An 8,651-nucleotide genomic window follows, 5' to 3' on the forward strand; every position below is an offset into this window, starting at 1 on the left:
AAAGAAAAACCTGAACCCGCCCCCCTGTTACATATGTATTTGACATTTCTCAATCCTTGATAAATTGAATAAGAAGGAACAGAGAGAGAGAGAGAGTGAGAGAGGGGGAGAGAGAGAGAGAGAGAGAGAGAGAGAGAGAGAGAGAGAGAGAGAGAGAGAGAAACTCTGCTGGAGCTGGTAAGCCTCTGAACCACCATGCTTGACTGGTTAGAAGAGCAACAAAGCAGTGAGGCAAGCAGTTTGCTATTTTTTATTCTCCCCGTCCAACTATGTTTTTTGGTGTGTGTGTGTGTGTGTGTGTGTGTGTGTGTGTGTGTGTGTGTGTGTGTGTGTGTGTGTGTGTGTGTGTGTGTGTGTGTGTGTGTGTGTGTGTGTGTGTGTGTGTGTGTGTGTGTGTGTGTGTGTGTGTGTGTGTGTGTGTGTGTGAGTGTGTGAGTGTGTCCTTTTCCCTGTTCTCGTAGCTAATTCTTTTTTCTTTTTTCATGCAAAACAAAAAGCAGCTTACCAACTCTTGCTTGGCTCTGTTGTCTGCTTGCACATTCTGTCAACTTAGCCTGTCAATCTCCTCCTGAATCCTGTACATAAGCCAAAAAAAAAGAGATGCTACCACACACACACAAATGCACATGCACAAAAGAACATCTGAATAAAATAATATAATAATTTAGAAAGACCTGCAACAATGGAACCAACAGCTTTTTTCGGTGTGCCAAAAAGAAATTTGTGCAAGAACAATTACAAAGCTAATATATGCTGAAAGCATACAGAGCAATGTAAAAATTAAACAATGTCACGTCACACAACATTAAATGGCGAGTAATAGGTCACTACTACTTTTTTAACAATGCTAACATAAATGTAGTAAGGTATAACATGCTTCAAAAACACTAAATAATCAACTATAAACTCTGCGGAAGAGAGTGATGGACCTGCGTTTGTATCAGCAGTGCTAAGATGTTGATGCTTTTCCATCAAGGCTCATTGGCAGGAAATGGAAAAATACAAGACAGAGGAGGTGAGAAATGCCAAAACTGTTACTGTTGCAATTTTGGCATAAAATATCAGACTTGAATTTACAACGTGAAAATGGAAGGCTTGTAACATGTGGACGCACCGACAGTTTTGTTGTCATTACTTAGAATTCCTCCAGAAACTACACACTTTAGCTTTAAATACATTGTACACACTGTAGCAAAAGCTACTATTTATCATCTTTCCAGTCCACTGATACATTTTGACAGAGCAGAGCTGAACACACTCATTTAACACCATGCCGGATGATGTCTCTCATTTCTTTTCCTCTCCACACCTCCTCCCCCACTTTGACCTGCATTTCATGATCTCCTGTTTGATTACCTTATAAAGCTGGGGCTTCCTGGGCCCAGGCTGAGTATTGCACCAACCCCTCTCCCACACAAGTAGCTTTAATTACACATGGTTGTCTGCATGATTACCGAGTACAGATCAAGTATGACACAAAGTCATAGTGACAGAACACGTAGCAAGGGAGGAGAAGCGGTGGGGGGAGAAATGAAGGTAAGGATGGTTAGAAAACGAGGCACAAAGAGATGGAGGATAGACCAAGAGAGAAATATTGTCCTAAGCTCTTTAAAGTCAAGTTTAAATCGTTGAGATTGTTTTTCGTAAAACAAATTATAATAATCTACAGGGTTTGACAGTTACCTTTTCCATTGATGAGATTTCTGTCTCTGAAACTATGTGGACATGCACTCTAATCAGACTGAGGCAATATTCTGATTATTGCAGCCGTCAAATATCACCTTTACCAGATTATTTTATTTGCATCAATGTCTTAATCAGAGTATATTGTTCCTGTCAATTACAGGCCAACCATTTTTAGCACAACAGAAGACTGGCAGGGCACGTGGACTGTGCCAGACAACATTTGCTTCATGTTGTAAATAGACAAAAAAAGCAGCAGAAGTCTTACTTGATTTTCAATATAATTTCAAGTGGATGCTTGTTTCATTTGCTCCACAATAAATGGCACTCTGCAGTTATAGCAGTACCATGACCAGAAAGCACTTCACTTAATACACTCCTCTACAGTCTTTGACAGAAAACTACTGTAGACAAAGTATATAACCCATTTTAAGTACAGGAGAAGGTTGTAACATAACTTCTGACAAACCAAATGCATCGTTCTTGTTCTGACAAATTTGGAAATCGACATAAGCATTACACAGAAATACTGTTTCAAGCTTTATGCTATTAGACAACAATATGTCATCATTATGCATTAGGGTAACATTGTTTTTTGTTGATTTTAAAAATGACACTGGAAATTGGTGTACTACAGTTTTTCAAAATTATTAACACACAAACACAGATACTAGAGACACAATGCCCACAACCTGTAACTCATGTACCATACCCCTAAACCAATTCTGATGAAATGCAAGCACATTTCCTGCTTTATACTACGATTGAAGTTCTAAACCACACTTTTTTCAAAACACTACACACAATTTAAACTTTCCTACTATCCACTCTGACTCATCCAATAGGCAAACACATGTTGCACAATTGTTGAATTAGCAATCAAAGCTTTAGCAGTAAAAGGGCCACAGGTGAGCTATTCTGTTTGGCCAATATAAGAGAGAGAGGCAGGAGGAGTATAGGTACAGTAAGAGGAGGAGGATCAGAAAGAGGAAGAGCAAGACAAAGATGAGTTATATTCTCTGATGAGAGTCAGGTCATCTGTTTCAACAATTAGGGAGGCTGGGCAGACAGTACAACCAAACTTGAGCAGATTCACAGTAACGTCTATGACCGCAATCTCCATTACACGTATACCTCTTCTGCAAGTTACGGATGCATGTGTGCAGATATCGCTGTATGATGCTACTGTAGGTGAAGCTTCCCCTTTTGCTTGACCAGGGAGAACATTGTATGCAATGTAGAAGAGGTGCTGTGGCCAGACCGAAACCAAAGATTCGGCCTACTTTTATTTTTACTGTATGTAGAACACTTTACACATCCAAATTTGTGTTTGTTGGGATGTAGTTTTAATGACAAAAATAGATGTAAGTGAGGTTTGTTGTGTCTTGGTTGCAGCGCTGCGTTGCCGATGTGTGGAAGAGGAATTTCGCCGACACTGTTTCTTGATTATAAAAAGGTTTATTACATCAAATAATTCAGCATTCATTTACAAGCTTCTGCAGGAGCTCGGAGAGGCGACCAACCCAATCTTCAAATATTGTCGCGCTGAAGTTGAGAACACATGGTATATATTCTGTGCATTGTGTAACCTAAAGTGGGGGTGTGAGTATATGCTTGGAGTAGGGAACTGACCATTTAAGGCCCCATACATGATATAGCTCCAACAAAATATCTTCTGTCTTAGGGGGGCCCTTCTAATGTTAACAGTTTCCAAATGTTTCAGCAACAGTAGGGTAAAGTTCATAGGAATTCCCTTATATGGCAAACCTTAAGTCAAAGTTGTAAATCTTCAGACACCACATATTTCCCCCCTTCGAGACTAATCAAGTCTCGAAAACAAAAAGAGTAGGAATACAACAAAATATCTTCTCATTACATCAGGTTCCTTATAATATAACCTTTGGAGTGTAAACAAATTTATAGAGTGTAACAAAATGTAATTTATGGAGTGCGAGAGCGAAAAACCTATCTGGCAGCTTTCTTTCCAAATAACCATCAATCAATCAAGATAGGAAAACTCTCTCACGGCCCCTCTGCCCTAGGTGACCACCTTCAGTACTCCAGATCAATTAGAAAATAAATCTTTATCAATTTATGTAGAGATATGGTTTAAGCAAATACATATGAAAACCTCAGAAAATGAAATAAAAATCAAAACAATGTCCAAATTCAGGCTAGTCAACCCATCGGAGCTGAAAAAGGACTTTTTCCCTGCCTAGACCCCATATCCCTAACCGTCGAACATCTGAGGTCCCCATATATTCACTCCATGACAGAAAACATCATTCTCCAAACAATTAATGCAAAGAGTATATGATACAAAGTATGTATTACTCATGCAAACATGTATATATATCAGAAAATATATCAGAACAAACACAAGAATGTAGTCCACTACACTGCAGCTTTCTCAGCAGTGTTGATTATATGACAATGCAGTATTGGTGTGATGAAATCTGAACGTTTCCACACTGTCCTGGTTCAGAGTTCTCCCAGTCCATTCATATTGTCCATATTTGTATCAGTATCCCCTCTGCACATTCTCCCATATGCTCTGGAAGAAAAGAAAACACCAACCAGTATCTTTTGCAAAACAACACATGAAAATGAAAAACATCACATAAGAAATTTAAAAAATAATACGAATCAAGAATAATATGAATAATATGAATCACATTCCATTTCGCCCCCTTTGATTAAAAAGAAGACACTAAATAACACAAAAATTACTCAAGAATGTGAAAATCATAGCACAGTCAGATATTCAAAAATGATATGCTTCCATCAATACTCCATCTAGTGTCACTTCTTCATCTCCGTCTAAATCAGTCACATTTAACAAAGGCATCTGAGTTCTATCTCCAGGCATCACAACTCCAACGCATCTCAATATCATAGCCTTCGCAAAGACCATAGAGTCCTACCTGCCCATCTATCTGTAATTTTTAAAACCGAAGAATCAAACCCATATGCCTTCCATGTAGCTTCTCTCTTCGGTAATGAACGATACTGATCAGTCATATCTACTAGTGCTTCACCAAAATTAGGGAGCTCCTTCTGTTCATCTTATTCTGAACTGTTTCAGATTAATCTACATCCTTCTCTTCTACCATCTGCTCTCCAATTCCAAAAAATATCCTTACTGCTATTTGCACCTAACTCCATCTGTAACGTAGACTTCTGGGTTACATTTACTACATCCTCTAATTCCAGAGAAGTTGTATTCGGTGTCTGCGTCATGTTCACACAATTTGTAGACATTGAAGGTGTTATCACTGTTGTAACATCTCTTTCCAAGTTACTACCAAATTAACTGCTTTAGTTGACGTATTAACACACTCAAATGTTTCCGAGGACAAAGCGACAAACATCTTGTGTGTATTATTTACTCTTGGAGTGATTACTGTAGTATATGGTTCCTGAACTCATTTTGTGACTGTGGAAACTTCAACAGACTCTAAATCTTTATCATTAGTGTCTCAATCAATCAAGATAGGAAAACTCTCTCACGGCCCCTCTGCCCTAGGTGACCACCTTCAGTACTCCAGATCAATTAGAAAATAAATCTTTATCAATTTATGTAGAGATATGGTTTAAGCAAATACATATGAAAACCTCAGAAAATGAAATAAAATCAGAACAATGTCCAAATTCAGGCTAGTCAACCCATCGGAGCTGAAAAAGGACTTTTTCCCTGCCTAGACCCCATATTCCTAACCGTCGAAAAAAAAAAAAAAAAAAAACATCTGAGGTCCCCATATATTCACTCCATGACAGAAAACATCATTCTCCAAACAATTAATGCAAAGAGTATATGATACAAAGTATGTATTACTCATGCAAACATGTATATATATCAGAATATATATCAGAACAAACACAAGAATGTAGTCCACTACACTGCAGCTTCTCAGCAGTGTTGATTATATGACAATGCAGTATTGGTGTGATGAAATCTGAATGTTTCCACACTGTCCTGGTTCAGAGTTCTCAGTCCATTCATATTGTCCATATTTGTATCAGTATCCCCTCTGCACATTCTCCCATATGCTCTGGAAGAAAAGAAAACACCAACCAGTATCTTTTTGCAAAACAACACATGAAAATGAAAACATCACATAAGAAATTTAAAAATAATACGAATCAAGAATAATATGAATAATATGAATCACATTCCATTTCGCCCCTTTGATTAAAAGAAGACACTAAATAACACAAAAATTACTCAAGAATGTGAAAATCATAGCACAGTCAGATATTCAAAAATGATATGCTTCCATCAATACTCCATCTAGTGTCACTTCTTCATCTCCGTCTAAATCAGTCACATTTAACAAAGGCATCTGAGTTCTATCTCCAGGCATCACAACTCCAACGCATCTCAATATCATAGCCTTCGCAAAGACCATAGAGTCCTACCTGCCCATCTATCTGTAATTTTTAAAACCGAAGAATCAAACCCATATGCCTTCCATGTAGCTTCTCTCTTCGGTAATGAACGATACTGATCAGTCATATCTACTAGTGCTTCACCAAAATTAGGGAGCTCCTTCTGTTCATCTTATTCTGAACTGTTTCAGATTAATCTACATCCTTCTCTTCTACCATCTGCTCTCCAATTCCAAAAAATATCCTTACTGCTATTTGCACCTAACTCCATCTGTAACGTAGACTTCTGGGTTACATTTACTACATCCTTTAATTCCAGAGAAGTTGTATTCGGTGTCTGAGTCATGTTCACACAATTTGTAGACATTGAAGGTGTTATCACTGTTGTAACATCTCTTTCCAAGTTACTACCAAATTAACTGCTTTAGTTGACGTATTAACACACTCAAATGTTTCCGAGGACAAAGCGACAAACATCTTGTGTGTATTATTTACTCTTGGAGTGATTACTGTAGTATATGGTTCCTGAACTCATTTTGTGACTGTGGAAACTTCAACAGACTCTAAATCTTTATCATTAGTGTCACCTTGTCATTACATAACTTGCTTTCCAATAATTCTTAAACAGAACAAATTTAAACTCTAACTGTAGTATATGTACACATGTATTCCCCTAGATCTTCCTGCTGGGAACTATACACATCAACAGGCTCTCAAGTTTTGAAGACAGGCAAGAGTGACATTCTATCTGCATGGTGACTTATGACGGGGGTCCTCCCCCAGGAAATTTTGAGCATTAAACACTTAATTTCCTGCATTCTGGTGAATTTGTATGCGATTATTTCTACCTTTGTCTGAGTCACTTTATGCTGGAAATATCTTTATGTAAAGGGAAACATAGATTACAATTCAAATATAAAAACATAATGGAATATATTGCAATAAGGCTCTCTGGCATTCTGTATTGTTTTCATCTATTTATTCTCCTGTAGATCGATTTTTCTAATTGTATCTGAATCAACACACACGTCGCCCAAGCGTAATTTTTACTCTTCCCTTCTCTTTTGCATCTTTTGTTGACGGAGTAACCTCCTTAAATGTGCACATGACAATTATTCACCTCAATGATACATTCATTTGTTTTTTAATTTATTAATAAACTCCTGGATTGTAATATTGTTAAGTTTAAGCAAGATTTCTGCTCATGTTCAACGCTTTGTGCACATTCAAAATATATCTATGTTCTCTGAGATTTGGAGGAGTCGTGATATTTTGAGAAAAACAAAGTTATAATCACTATAGTCACTATATTTCAGAAAATAATCTACCTGCACCAGACCGTCTGACAGACACAGAGCCCTGTTTGAGACTCTGGTCTCTAAATGAACGAACGTGTCTGTACGCTGCGCTATGCTTTTTTTTTTTCATTGGTTGTTGCGTTCAATCTTACCCAGATACAATAGTGCTATTTCCTGATTGGCTATTGTGAGCCCCTTACTTTGTTTTGATTGGCTGATAAGTGGCAGGCTCAACTAAGAACTCCAGGGGAGACGCGCTTGATTCTTGCCGGTTACATAGTGAGAGCGGCGCACCAGAGAAATGTTGGGCGCTGCGGCATATTAAATATATTATAAATAGTTTTTCCGCGTGAGAAATACAAGTGCGTGACGAAAGACCGAAATGAGTTGCTGTCACGCTCAATGCGTGACACTCGAGAGCCCTGAAGACTGCAATCACCTTCAATCTTCAGTCTTCTCAGTTTATGTCCAACTATTATCAAAAGTATCATAGTTAAGGGTCATGCTATCCATCTGAGTTTTAATAAATGTATCCTTGGTAGTCCTCACACTTAGTGGTTCTTCAGTAGATGAGATCATAGTATTCTTCAAATTTCTTATTAGTACTGTTGTCTATTTCCATAATGGATTTCCGAATCACATTTACAATTCCTATGGGTTTCAGAGAGATTGTAACTGTGTTGTATCTATAGTTTCTCTAAACAGCTCAGATGTTATCATTGTTCTATCAATGACACTTTCAACGTTATCTTGCACTATCAAGCTTTCCTTTTTACTTAAAACCTTATATGTAGAGGATCTCACCTCCACAACCTCACTTATAGGATTCCTAGCAGCTGTATATTTAGAAATTATCCGTATGGTCAGTATACATGTTAAACCAACTGAAGTCATAGCAGAAGTTGATACATTAATGCTACCATTCACTCACAAAACTAGAATAATGGATGCTATCTTTTCACTCTCCACCCAAGGGGTTGTTGCTATGGCGATTTGCTTTTGAGCAGCCGCCTGTTTTTGAATCTCATTCAAATCTATCTCTATAAGTGTTATTTCACATGTACTGAAAAGATGAACCAAGAACACTACATGTATACTCCCTAAATCTTCTTGACTAACATTACACATAAAAAGTAAACAATTTTCTAGAACATTTACCCACTTTCTTTCATTAAGTAAAAAATACTTCCTCTGATTGAAAGACACCTCAAATCCTTTCGTGGCTATTTTCTATCCTGAATGTTTTTCCACACAGGAGGACTATTATCACCTAGGACATTG

This window comes from Sander vitreus, chromosome 13, assembly GCF_031162955.1.
Source record: "Sander vitreus isolate 19-12246 chromosome 13, sanVit1, whole genome shotgun sequence".
Taxonomy (NCBI): domain Eukaryota; kingdom Metazoa; phylum Chordata; class Actinopteri; order Perciformes; family Percidae; genus Sander; species Sander vitreus.